Raw genomic sequence first — 14,520 nt, 5'->3', positions numbered from 1 at the left:
AAGGCACATGATTACAAAGCACAAACTGCAATGGGATGACCACCTGAGGAAAAGCAGCACACAAAAGCAAAGCCACACAGATACCAGGCCACAATTTTTTCTCAAAAAAGGTGATACCTAAACTGTACCGTGATGTTGAAAGGCAAGTGGTGACATCTCTGGCACACAGCATTGGGTCAAGGGTCCATCTGACCATGGATGCCTGGTCTGCAAAGCACGCTCAGGCCTGCCCGAAGATTAAGTCAGTCCCCACACACAGCATCTCTGCCTGCACGCCGTGTGACTGCCTGCGCCAAGACTAAGTCATTCCCCACACAGCATCTCTACCTGCAGGCCACTTGACTGCCTTCTCCACCATCACCAACAGGGTCCACCAGGACTCCAGGCAGATTCCTGAATTTTGAAGGCCGCTGCTAGCAGCGGCCGCTATAATTAATTTTTCTGTTGCATGTACATGCCTGCCTAATTTTTCTGGCTGCACTGCAGCTGCAACAACAAAACAAAAGGCATGTACATGTGTCAATTCCCCTTCGTGATCATTACCTTGCCGTGGTGAAGGGGCTTGCGTATTACAATGAAGCAATCATCGCCTGCTATATGAGTGTTTCGGGGGGTAGCACACTAAAGATAATAAGGTTGTTGCTTCATTGTGGACAGACCAAATTCGATCAGCTGGACAATCACTGTTGTTCTGTCATTGAGCTACCTCAGCCTGGCGACCATGTGGGCTTGAAAACCGCTATCGCCTGCACTCTCGCCATGGTGCGCACCAGTCCAGCATGGCCGTCACAACACAAATAGCTGTTTGCGGTGCGTTACACAGTGAGTTTGGTGTATCAGTGTGAAGCAGTACTCTAATTACACTCCCTGATTGATGTATACACATGCAAGATGTTTTAAAGCACTTTAGGCCTCCAATTTAGCATGCAATGTGATTTCTGCCCTTAAAACGCTGCTTTGCGTCAAATCCAGATTTTTCCCCGGGACTTTTGGCGTCTATCCTACTCATCCATGCAAAAACTACTTGAAACATATTTTCCATCACTTTTGTGGCCAGCATAAATGTTTCTAGTTTTCAAAGTTCGCCTCCCCATTGATGTCTATTGCGGTTTGCGATAGTTTGCAAGTTCGCAAACGTTTGCGGAGGTTCGCAAACCCGGTTCGCAAACCTAAAATTGGAGGTTCAGGCCATCTCTAGTTGGCTCTTGCAGATGTTCATTCTGTAGACTTTAAAGGGGAACTGAAGTAAGAGGTATACGGAGGCTGGCATATTTATTTCCTTTTAATCAATACCAGTTGCCTGGCAGCCCTGCTAATCATCTGCCTCTAATACTATTAGCCATAGCCCCTGAACAAGCATGCAGCAGATCAGGTGTTTCAGACTTTAAAGTCAGATCTGACAAGACTAGCTGCATGCTTGTTTCTGGTGTTATTCAGATACTACTGCAGAGAAATAGACCAGCAGGGCTGCCAGGCAACTGGTATTGATTAAAAGGAAATAAATATGGCAGCCTCCGTATACCTCTTACTTCAGTTCCCCTTTAAGGGCCTGTTTCCATTAGAAGTGGTGCAATGCGGCTACATAGCTGCATTGCACCGCGGGTGTCCTGAAACAAATGCATGGCAATGAAACAGTTTCCACTGCGTGCATTGTCTGTGGAATGGTGCAGAGCGATCAGAGAATCTGCAGCGTTGGAAGATGCGGAAAAGACGCAGACGCCAGCGGAAGTGATGCGTAGCTGCATCGCATCACTTTCGTCAATGGAAAAGGGCTCTAAGTTGCACTTATGTACTCCTCACTAAAGCTACATCACTGTCACTGCTGGTTGGGTTATAACTGAGAGATGATGGGAAAGAAGTGAACCGCAACTGCAAGTCACCACAGAGGAGACCAGTAACAATCAACTGCTGCACCAAATCTATATTGATACAAAATGTATGCACTCTGGAAAATGATCCCTAGTCTTTAAAGTGACCTGAGCACCATGCTTTGAAGTGGGGCCGCAAGATGGACGCCTTCGGGGAGATGGGGGCTATGGGGCAGCCCCATACGTATGTTAATTTAGCACTGCCCCCCACCCAAGCCACTATCGATTATGAACCTCCCTCAGGAAGTGTTTCATTTTAAATGTTATTATGTAGATAGTGCTCAGGTTACTTTAATTTGGACACCTTTCCCAAGTTTAAATTAGCATTATATTGTGTTTGTGTAGCTTTTTAGAGTGCATATGATTTGTGATACAATGCATAACCCTTCGTGTCATACAGACCTGTCAGTGTCCAATATAGTAAAATGCTGTACAGTTGAATTCGTGGGTGGAAAATTGGAAACTGATTTTGTAGACGTTACTAGTACTATATACCATGCTTACCCACCAGGCTAATTTCTCAGTGAGGTGATCCAGGACATGCATACAGGTCAAACCTTGACTTCACTGGCTGCGTTTACCCAGCTTCTTTCTAGTTACCTAAAAGCAAAATACAGTATTTTGAAAACCATACACACATTTAAACACTACCCCTAACAACAAATATACATGTCACAAGCTACTCTGGATGATGCTACCAACACCAAGTATTAGAGATACATGCAGTAATAATGTTGAGAAAAGTAGCATGCCTCCTACCATGTATTTCCAATAATAAGACTGGGTCTTCTATAAATGTTTGCTCCAACAGATGTGTTAGGCCTTATTTTCTGGGGATATCTTATTTTTCCATGAACAGTCTTTATTGATTCTTAAAAAAAACAAAAAACATTTATTCAAATACTGGGGGGCATGCAGTACACTGTGTGGGGCAGTAGTGCGCCATCCCACCTCTCATGTGCACAAGCCATATTAAGTATAATGTCAAAAAAAGTAGATTTAAAGAAAATCTTGAATGGAAATAATGTAACAAAAAAGTGCTTCATTTATACAATAATTATGTATAAATGATTTAGTCAGTGTTTGCCCATTGCAAAGTCTTTTAAATCCCTGATTTACATTCTGACTTTTATCACATGGTGACATTTTTACTGTTGGCAGGTTGGCAGCAAGCTGCTTGCTTTTTTGGCAGTTGGAAACAGCTGTAAACAGCTATTTCCCACAATGCAACAATGCAATCAATTGATTCCAATAAAGAGACATTGTTGTCGGATGATTGTTCCTGCCTTTCTGGGGTAAAGCATGTGAGTCTTGACATTGTGCGATCTGAAATGAGTGGGTGTGCCACTGTGGTTGATTCCTGTGCGAATCCTGGAGGATTCTCTCCTGACTGCGTGCAGTTTGAATCTGTGCGATCTGATGCCTGTTTCTCGGATGTTCCTGCAGATTGTGATCAGCATGAATGTGCCAGTTTTCTCAAGGATGTGTGGGACCCCTTGTCATTTAGAGACAGATCTTTAAGATCTTCCATCTGTGATCCTGCTATGGGGACAATTCCTAAATTATGCAGCATCAAAAGTAAAATTAATATGTCTAATAAAGTTTTTCCTGATGTTGTCGCTATTTCTACTGCAAATGCGTCTTTGTCTCACCCTGTTCACACCTGTAAGGGCCCGTTGCCTGGTAACAGTTGCTCCAGTGTTTCTGTCCTGAACGCCTTACAGTCTGCTCCGCAGATCGCGGAGGTTTGCGCTATGGAAGCGTCAGTTTCACAACCTAAAGCGATTTTTGATTCGCAAGTTTTGCGTTCTGACTCCTCGGATTTGACATGGTTAGTAGTGTTGGGCGAACAGTGTTCGCCACTGTTCGGGTTCGCCCGGATTTTGGGCTGTTTGAGTTCGGTTCGGGCTCCGCCGGACACCTCGTGGTGTTCGACCATGCGGTCGAACGTATGTTCGACCTGACAGCGCATGGCCGAACGTTCCCCGAACGTTCGGCTCGCGCTGTGATTGGCCGAGCGGGTCACGTGGTTCGGGCTCGAACACGCGGCTCGCACTGCGATTGGCCGAGCGGGTCACGTGGTTCGGGTAAATAAATACCCGAACCGCGTCATTTCTCCGCCACTTGAAGTTGGGTTTAGCTTTGGGTAGGCAGGCAGGTTAGACTCTCTCACCAGCTAGGCTAGCCAGGGCTCCCCCAGCCTCCTTGTCATACTACTGTAGTGCCAGTCAGCGTGCTTGTACTGCTGGGATCAGTAGTACTTCCGCCACCAGTATATAGCATTGTCTATTTGTCACTGTACTGCCAGTCAGCGTGTACTTCTGGGATCAGTAGTACTTAAGCCACCAGTATATAGCATTGTCTATTGCCACTGTACTGCCAGTCAGCGTGTACTGCTGGGATCAGTAGTACTTCCGTCCGTCACCAGTGTATAGTATACTATATAGCATTGTCTTATTGCCACTGTACTGCCACAGTCAGCGTGTACTGCTGGGATCAGTAGTACTTCCGTCCGTCACCAGTATATAGCATACTATATAGCATTGTCTTATTGCCGTAATATCCCATTTCTATTTATTAATCACTGCATGGCGACAAAACTCATTGCTTTGCTTTGAAAATAATACAAGATTGTTGTTACCTGTGCCAATAAAAAATGACATTTTCCGCATTTAAAAGACAATTTCCCTTTGAAACTTAAAAATCGTTTTTCTCAAAAACTATAAGGTCCTTTCGGAAAAAAATAGTTTCCTCTTATACCCACCCCCCCGTCCACATACCCTGAAAATGTGTTCTATGTTACATGTAAGGAGGCTTTGCAAAGCAGGAAAGTTCGGGTCCCCATTGACTTCCATTATGTTCGGTGTTCGGCACGAACGTACCGAACATCGGGACACTGTTCGGCCGAACGTTCTCGAACCCGAACATCTGGATGTTCGCCCAACACTAATGGTTAGCCGTATCTAAGAGGGAGACAGCGCTTCAGTTTTGCGAATCTGATGCTGAGACTTCTTTGCTTTGCCCAGAGAAGCTTTCTCTGAATCTGCCCTGTACCATGAATGAAAACATGATCTCCACTCGCACTGACATTTGTGAGTCCCTTTCTTGTTCTGAGGAAAATGCTGATTCTGCACCCTGTACTCTGGATGAGTTAATATGGCCTTGTTTAGAGTCTCCTGCAGTGTCCCTAGAGGCTCGTCTAGGTATTGCTACTATACTCACCTGTTTTTCTGCAGTTTTGGAGTTGCAAGCTAGTTTGACTGCTACGCAGAATTCTGGGTGCAGTGAGATTAAAGTTAGGGAGTCAGTGCGTGTTCCAGTAAATATTCCTGTACATTCCGCTCATGATGATGAAATTCAGTCTCAGTTTATGGTGGAATCTTCCCTGGGACATCTGCCCTGTCCACAAAATAAAGTTTCAGTTTTGCCCTGTAACATGGATAGTTCAGAATCCTTCTTAGAAAACTTGGAAAATGATGTTCCTGAGGTATTGTCTGATGTCCTGGAGACCTCAGAGTTCCTCCCAAAGGGTGCAGAACTTGTAGGAGATGTCTCCTGCCCCCCAAGTCCTTCTGAGGTGTTGCCCACTTCAGTAGGCATTGCTGTTGTGCTGACTATCTTTGCAGCTCTGGTGGAGCTTCATTCATATGTAGTCAATGATGATATTATTGTCACAGAGATTTCTAGGTTTGAGTCCAAGCCTTCTTTTGAAAGTCCAGTGCTTGAGACCACTGCTCGTGATGATTCTCTGCCCGGTTCTGGTTTTGGTCTTGTCGTAACGGACTCTGAGGTTGGCAGTTCCTCGACATGTCCTGAGGTTCCCCTTGGGCTAGTGTACCCCGATGTGTTCTGTGACCCAGAAAGCCCAAGTGTGTCTCGGTTGCCAGCCTGCTCAGATGCTTCCTCGGTGGAAACCTGTTCTGATGTTGCCTGCCTGCCTGCATGCCCAGAGGTGGTCCCTGAAGGCCCTGTTCTTGATGCTTGTCCTGGTAATTCTGAATCCGGAGTTGTCATTGGTTCCATAGGGGTTCTTGATAGTTCTCCGTGTGAGCCTGGTGATCGTTCTGCCCTCTTGGGATCTCTGCGGAGCTTCAAAGTGTTCTGGGAGATCCTGGGAGAAACATTTCCTGGTACCTTGGATGAGATCAGCAGTGGGTGCTTTGAGGAAAGGGACACTTCGAATGGGTATTGTGACAGGTTTGGTATTTTTGGACAGTCCTTGGAAGGTGGTGGGCATGGCTCGGTGGGTGTCGATGGCTTCTTCTCTGGCATTCACAGTCCTGATGGGTGTTACACTGAGGCTTGTGGTGCTGATGGGCATGTTTCGGTGGCTTCTCCTTCCGATGAGGTCGGTTTCGGGTGGGCTGACTCTGGAATTGGGCCTTGTCGGGCTGTCCTAAACTTCATGAGTCTTCAGTTAGATTCTTTTGCAAATATCAGGTTAGAGGCTCATCTGGGATCCGACCCTAGAGGGGGGGGGGTACTGTGAGGATCCGCTCGGCTGCCTGTGCAGGCAGGCAGCTTTTTGACCACTGTTCAGGTCTGCATTCTGCAGGTCTCTGGAAGAGAGACCTTTTGTCAGTTTTGCAGCTTGCTGCTGAGGAATTTGCATACATTTGTCATGCAGATTTCTAGCCACATCCTTTGTAGGCTTGCTCTATAAATACCATGTGATATCACAGACCTGGGCTGGTCATAAGGGTTTGTCCTGTGAAACACTCCTGGAGTGTCAGCCTTGCTCATTGTTTGAAGATTAGCTTAGAGTAATTCCTGGGACTGCACTAGGCAGGTTCCCTAGTGCAGTTAGGATTGCATATCTGTTTGTTAGTCTGTTGCGATTGTCCTGTCCCAGCGGTGGTCGACAGGAAATCGTTCTGTGTGTCTGGGTGCTAACCGGAACAGCGGTTGTTACTGGTAGCCCCTTCTGATCTGTCTTGCCTGGATCGCACTCGTCTTGCGCTAGTGCTGTGGATCCTATCTCTCACTTATTCCTGTTTTCGTGTATCTGTCTTGTCTGCTACAAATGCTTGCTGGAGGCTCGGTGAGGTAACCGTTAAGCAAGCGCTCGCGTCCTCTGTTTCATGTTTGTCTGTCTGTGGTTAGTTAGGCGTGCTTGTCTCTGTTGTGCTTAACACGTGGAGACCGCGCATAAATGCGTGCACTGTTGCGAATGAGTGCGGTGTTCACGTTTAGTTAGCGTTTGTTATTTTCTTTATCTTCTCATTGTATTATTTGCTGTGCCTTTGCTACTCTCGTGCTCTGCCTTGCTGTAGCCTTGTGTGTTGTGTCACCTCTGGCAATCGCCTCTCTCGCGATTGCGTTCCTACTTCATATCTGCTGTTGTGTATGCACTGTCGCGGGTTGGTGACTAGATTGGTGCACACACATACCCTCTGTCGCTTTGCTCTCTCTCTTGCCCTGCGTTTCTTCCCTTCGTACAATTCCTGTCTGGCGTCTGTGGCAGGGCAGAGGATCTGTTCCTCTGCACTCCACAGCTCCCCCTGTCGACAGGAATTTCCCTCTACAGGTGCATTGCACCTTTTGCTGGGTTCCCTCAAATTTTACGCTTGTGGAGGATTTCCACTGTGTCAGCGCACGTCTTGTGCGCTGATCACGGAGAGAATTCCACAATTGTTACAAATTTTTTTCAAAATAATGCAGCTATTTTTGAATTTTGAGCGTAAATAGCTGGTGGCACATGAGCAGCAGCACCTTGTAATGTGTTCCCTGGCAGTGGAGACACAGACAGCAGGAGGAAATACAACAGCAGGCAGCGTGAGGAGGATGAGTGTGTGGCAGACTGGCAGCAGGCAGCAGGAGGGCAGGCAGCAAGACATAATAGGCCCTGGTTCATAGCGGTGGACCAGGGCCGTAAATAAACACCATGAGGTTCCAGACAGTGGTCGTGAAGCCCACATTGTGTCCAATACACAATTGGGAAAGCACAGTTTTCAACCCGGTCACCTCTAAAATAATAAAAAAAAAAAATTTCAAAATAATGCAGCTATTTTTGAATTTTGAGCGTAAGTAGCTGGTGGCGCATGGGCAGCAGCACCTTGTAATGTGTTCCCTGGCAGTGGAGACACAGACAGCAGGAGGAAATACAACAGCATGCAGCGTGAGGAGGATGAGTGTGTGGCAGACTGGCAGCAGGCAGGCAGGAGGGCAGGCAGCGAGACATAATAGGCCCTGGTTCCTAGCGGTGGACCAGGGCCGTAAATAAACACTATGAGGTTCCAGACATCGGTCGTGAAGCCCACATTGTGTTCAATACACAATTGGGACAGCACAGTTTTCAACCCGGACACCTCTAAAATAATAACACAAAATTATGTTAAAAAAAATTTCAGAAATGCAGCTATTTTTGAGCGTAAATAGCTGGTGGCGCATGGGCAGCAGCACCTTTTAATGTGTTCCCTGACAGCAGGAAGAAATACAGCAGCAGCAGCAGGTGTAATGTTTGTGTGCCACTTCATGTCCCCCTCTCGCCGACAACAGGGGCCAGGAATTCGCCTTCCACCCAAGCCTAGTTCATTTTGAGAAACATCAGTCTGTCCACAGACTTGTGAGACAGACGAGATCGCTTCTCAGTGACGACTCCACCGGCTGCACTGAAGCAACGCTCTGACAGTACGCTGGAAGGGGGGCAGGAGAGCACTTCCAGGGCGTACTGCGCAAGCTCGCTCCAGATCGGCAGGTGCTTGTCCCAATACTCCATGATCAACAGGGGCAACGCTGTCAAGCCCGCTGAAGGACCCCATGTAGTCAGCCACCATGCGGGTCAAGAGCTGTCTGTGACTGGAGAAGGATGCTGCTGCAGGCACCTCCTCTCTAGTCCCTGGCAGCTCTACACTCATGTAGAGCTTGTTAGTCAGAGACAGCAGGTCTGTGGTGCGCGTGCGCTTGCTGCTGGTGGATGCAGGCTGGACAGTGGGGGTGGATGGCTGAGGGAAGGCTTCTTCCAAGCGCTCAACAAGGGACAGCTGCAAATCACTCATTTGTTGCGCACGGTCTCCACCTGCAGGCAGGAACTGGCTGAGCTTTCCCTTCAGACGTGGGTCCAGCATCATGCAGATCCAGATGTCCTCCCTCTGCTTCATCTGGATGACCCTTGGGTCCTTGCGCAGGCACCTCAGCATGTGCGCTGCCATTGGGAAGAGTCTGGCCAGGTCTGCTGGCACATCATCGGCAGCCCCAGAGCCGACAGCCCTGTCCTCCTCATCCTCTGCCTCCTCCACCTCATCCTCTCTCCACCCCTGCACCAGTCCAGCTGCGCTCTGCTGCTCCCCCTTATCAGCAGCAAGGTCAGGGACCTCCACCAACTCCAAGCCCTCCTCCTCAGAGGTGGCCTGTGAAGCTGCCTGCAGCTCCTGCTGGTCCAAGGCTGCCGCTCCCTCTTCCAGCAGTGCATACAGGGCCCTGTCCAGCACACACACCAAGGGGACCCACTCGCACACCATTGCATGGTCCCTGCTTACCATGTTGGTGGCCTGCAGGAAGGGTGCCAGCACTGAGCACACCTGCTGCATGTGCCCCCAGTCCTCCGTGGAGATGATGGACAGGAGGTTGGTGGTGGCACGCCCAGTTGCAGTGAGGGAGGCAACTGTTGTTCGTGCAACGTACTGGCTGACAGCCTGCCTCTGTTCAACCAGACGCTCCAACATCACCAGGGTGGAATTCCAGCGAGTTGGAACATCGATCATGAGCAGGTGCTGTGGCAGATGCAGCTCCTTCTGCACCTCTTCCAGGCTCGCTACGGCTGCAGGCGAGTGCCGGAAATGACGCACAACCTTCCTTGCCACCTCAAGGAGTCGGTCCATCCCCTGGTAGGTCCGCAGGAACTTTTGGACTACCAGGTTCAGGACGTGCGCCAGGCAGGGGATGTGGGTCTGGTCTCCCCTGCTGATTGCAGCAACCAGGTTTGCCCCATTGTCGGACACCACCTCTCCGACTCTGAGGCCTCTGGGGGTCAGCCAATTCCTCTCCTGCTCTCGGAGTTTGGCCAGGACATGGTTCGCCATCAGTTTGGTCTTCCCCAGGCTGACCAATTCCAGCAGCGCTTGGCAGTGGCGGGGCTTCACGCTGCTGCTGAGGCGGGGGGTTTCGGCTGGTGTGCCGGAGGATGGAAGTGGATCAGAGGAACCTGCTGCAATTCCGCTGACCCCGCATGGTGGCACCAGCCACTGCGTTGTTGCTGCTGCTCTGACAGTGCCCGATGCTGTTCCCCCCTCCTCACCCCCTTCCACCAAGCTGACCCAATGCGCGGTGAAGGACAGATAGCGGCCTGTCCCAAACCAACAGCTCCACGAGTCCATGGTGACATGGACCCGTTGACCCACCGCGTGATCCAGCCCTCTCCCGACATTGGCCATCACAGAGCGGTGAAGTGCAGGGATGGCCGTGCGTGCAAAAAAATGTCGGCTGGGGATTGGCCAATCGGGGGCTGCACACATCAGGAGCGCACGCATGTCGCTCCCCTCCTGCACAAGGGAACAAGGCAGGAGTTGGGAGCACATGGCCCATGCCAGCAAACCGTTCAGCTGACGCACGCGATGGCTGCTGGGAGGCAGAACCCTGACCACCCCCTGGAAGGTGTCGCTGAGCAGGGTCTGGCGACGCCTTTTGCTGGCATGGGAAACACTGGAGGGAGCCGAGGAGGCCACTGAGGACTGGCTGCCAGATCAGGCCTCAGTGTCGGCGGCAGGAGTTGCAGAGGGAGGAGGAGCAGTGCATTTCTGACGCACTCCTGCTGGTGCTACTGGAGGAGGTGGAGGAGGGCGGGTGGCTGCTGCCAACGGCTTCGCAGTGGTGGCGGGTCTGCCACTACCACTGCCAGCTTCCTTCAACTTCCTGAACTCCTCATGCTCATGAAAGTGTTTCCCTGCCAGATGGTTCACCAGAGAGGTGGTGCCGTACGCAGAGGGCTCCTTCCCTCTGCTGAGTTGCTGGCGGCACTCGTTGCAGGTGGCATACTTGCACTCCACATATGGCAGGGTGAAAAAATTCCAAATTGGGGAGATGAAGTTGCCCGTTCGGCTGGAAGGTACTGCTGCCGCTGGTCTCCCTGTGGTGGTTGGGGGGGGTTTCTTGGTGCGGCTGGTGGCACTGGCAGAACTCTCCGCCTCCGGATCAGCACGCTGTGTGGCCTGCATACCACGCCCACTTCTGATCCTGCCTATGTCTGCGATGCTGATCCTTTTAGCAAGGCCCGCAGACGCATCCTCCTCCTCCTCCTCAGAGCTGATGACATCCCCAGGATCTGCCACCCAGTCTTTGTCCTTCACCCTGTCATCATCATCCTCCCCCTCCGCAAACATGTCCTGCTGGGATGACCCCATAAACTCCCCTTCTGCATGCATGGGCTGAGGGACAGTCACCACTGTCTGACTGTCCAAAGCATCATCCCCAAAAGTGCCCATCAGCATTTCTTCCTCCTCCAATTCTAAAGCAACAGCACTCCATAGCCCTGCTGTGCTTGGGGATAAGAAGGTGCTGAGTGACAGGATGCTGGTGTTGCCCGCTGGGGCTGGAGAACTGCACTCCTCCTCCTCCTCCCCAGGCCTCCTCCTCCTCCCCAGGCAGTGCTGGGCGGCTGCTGCTGCTCTTGCGAACAGGAGTGGTGGCGGGGGTCCAGGACTCGGTTCCAGAGCTAATGGTGGCCTGCTCATCCACCATCAGTTCCACCACAGAGTCTGCGTCCTTCTCCTCAATAGGACGGCTACGACCTGGCGGTGGGAGGAACATCTGAGCCACATGCTGCTTCTGTTGCTGTGTCTCTGCAGCGTGACTCCCAGCTGTTGGGCAGCCACGGCGTCCACGGGCAGTGGCTAATGGCGGAATAGCCACTGGTGCAGACGCAGAACTGCGCATGGTGGTGGTGGTGGCGCGGCTGCCACGACCTCCTCTCTTGCCGATGCCCTTGCTGCCCTTGCTGCCCCTGCCCAAACCGCGGCTGCCAGTGCCAGACATAGTATATTTTTAATATTATACAAATGAAAAAAAAAAGTTATGTATAGGCGGGTGGGACAAGTGGGGTACTTTAATGGGGTGGGACTGGTGGTGGTGGTGTGTGTGTGAGGTGACGGACAGGTGTACTCTACAGCAGAGATCGGTGCAGCGCTAACGAGAGAGTGCGCAGTGCGCACACAAAGACCCTAGCTGACGCTGACTGAAGGTGTCCCTATACACAGACTACAATACAGTACAATTCAGCGAATACACAATACAAGTAATATAAACAATAGGACGGGTGTAACACTAACGAGAGGGTGCGGACAGCGCAGACGTGCACTGCGCACACAGAGACCCTAGATAACGCTGTAACGGACAGTCCCTATACACAGACTAGAGTACACTACAGTACTAACTAAACAATAGAAGAATCTAGCTAAACAATAGAACAGGTGTGACTAGATTACAGAGAGCAGATACAGGACAGGTATAGCAGTAAAGCTGGGCCTTGCTAACTACAAAATAGTACAATAATCTATCTAACACAGAAGTAGTACAGTAGAGTAGGACAGGTGAGAGCACAGGTAACTAGAGACTAGAGCACAGAGCAGGGCAGGCTGCCTTGCCTAGGCACAGGGCCTAGCTGCTGGCTGCAGCAGCACCAGTGACAGTCTCCCTCCCTAGTCCCTAATCACACAAACTAAACTGCCTAAAATACAATCTATCTACAATACAAAGCAATACAGGTGAATATCAAGTGTTGGAGTGTAAAAACGCTAGGTGTTTTGAGCAATAAATGCACTTGCACAGACAAAAAGCACTGGAGCAGTCTCTCAGTACAATCAGTCAGTAAGTCGCAAGCAGGACGAGTGAGGCAACATGGCGCCTGCTATTTATAGAGGGGGGCTTGGCCAGGCTCCCCCTCTGTGATTGGCTGCAGTCAGAGGGCTGGGAGCCCTCTGATTCACTTGTGAGGACTCGAGGTGACGTCTGACGTGACGCTATCCGAGCTGATGACGCTATCCGAGCTCGGATAGCTAGGATATCTCCGGATAGCTGATTGCTATCCGAGTGCACTCGGATAGCACAGCCTGGGTAGCTAATAGTATTCGAGCTCGGTATTCGAGCTTGAATAGTGAAAAAAGAGCTAGGATATCCGAGTATCTCGGATATCCTAGCTCTGATGAGCATCACTGACGATTTCTCTTTAAGGAATGGATTATGGAATGGATTATGGATTCCTATAAAAGATTACAGGACTCGATACAAGAATATTGTCTCCAGTAGAACAGCTTGTAACAGCATGTGATGCATGAGATTCTGGCTATAAAGGCTAAAGCCCCATCTACACCATGGGACATTGAAGCGATCCGGCGGCTCGATTAGCCGCCGGATCGTCTCTTCCGCGTGCCCGCCACGTCCCCGCTCACCGCGCGTGCGCCGCATTCGATTCCCCGCTCGTGCCCGCTCGGCCCCGCCGGCGCCGCTTATCTCCCGCACGATTCCCTGCCATTGTCTCCTCGCGGGGATCGAGCAGGGAATCGGCGGTGCGAAGATCCGTCCTGCCGGATCTTATCAATCGAGCCGCATCAGCGGTTCGATTGATAAGGAGCATCGCGGCCGCATCTACGCGTGTAGATGCGGCTTTATGCAACTATCACTGTAAATCTGAACTTTCCATAACATAGTCACACTCTGGTCCACTCTACTGAATCACCCTATAAAACATGAGAAGTGATGATCAGAAGATGGTGAAGGTCATGTTCTATCAGCAGCTTAATGCACTACTATGTCTTAATAGTACTCAAAGGTTAATGACATCAAAATGAATTAAAGACTCATCTACTTTATTGAAAAATCACATAGAACATTACTAGTCTATTTGAATTTGTGGTCTAATTCACAGGCTATAAACAACTGGGATTGATCTCTTCCATTTCAGAGCTGCAGTGGTTTGTTAAATCATAGTTATATTGTATAATTGTTATATGTTTATCTTAATTTTGCTTCCACATCAAGTGCTAGACTAGTTATTCCTTCAGTTCATTCAATTCTTAGCTATTTATGAAGGGAGGGGGTAACAGATGTTCTTCTTGTATTTCCACTATGTCTGCTATGTTTTTATAAAGTGATTAAAAAATGTGGTGCAGCTTATAGGCATTCAGAACAATGGTCACAGACGATCAACTAATTCCATTCCTCCAAAACACATACAGTACTGCAAGTACTATCCTCTATAATAAAACCCTAATGTCTCTGCATCCCATCCCTGCACTTCCGGTGTGTGTGTGTGTGTGTCCCATGTTTTGCGCTACTGCGCATGTGCAGGGAGGGCCGCAGAGATTGAGGAGAGCTGAGGGAGGATGGGCGGGCCGCATGTGCTGCGGGCGGTGTGTGCACGCGCGGTGGGTCGTAGGCGCGCCTGCGGTGGGTGTGCGTGGTGGGCGACGTGCGTATGCGCAGCGGGCATGCGCATGCGCGGTCACGGGGAGAGTGAGAGGGTAGGAAGGGGAGTGGAGAGGAGTGGAGGAGACGAGAGGGGAGGGAGGCGGGGTTTCAACACAGACCTAGAGCCCGTTTTGAAACGGGCTTAGGTCTAGTCTACTAGTTAGTGAGTTCCTCCCCACTCTGAACTGAAGGTGCATACACATGCAAATCTAAACTTAGCAGAGACACCCCCAACTTTCTACCTCTGCCAAGA

This window comes from Hyperolius riggenbachi, chromosome 5 (genome assembly GCF_040937935.1).
Source record: "Hyperolius riggenbachi isolate aHypRig1 chromosome 5, aHypRig1.pri, whole genome shotgun sequence".
Taxonomy (NCBI): domain Eukaryota; kingdom Metazoa; phylum Chordata; class Amphibia; order Anura; family Hyperoliidae; genus Hyperolius; species Hyperolius riggenbachi.
Note: the sequence above shows the minus strand (reverse complement) of the source record.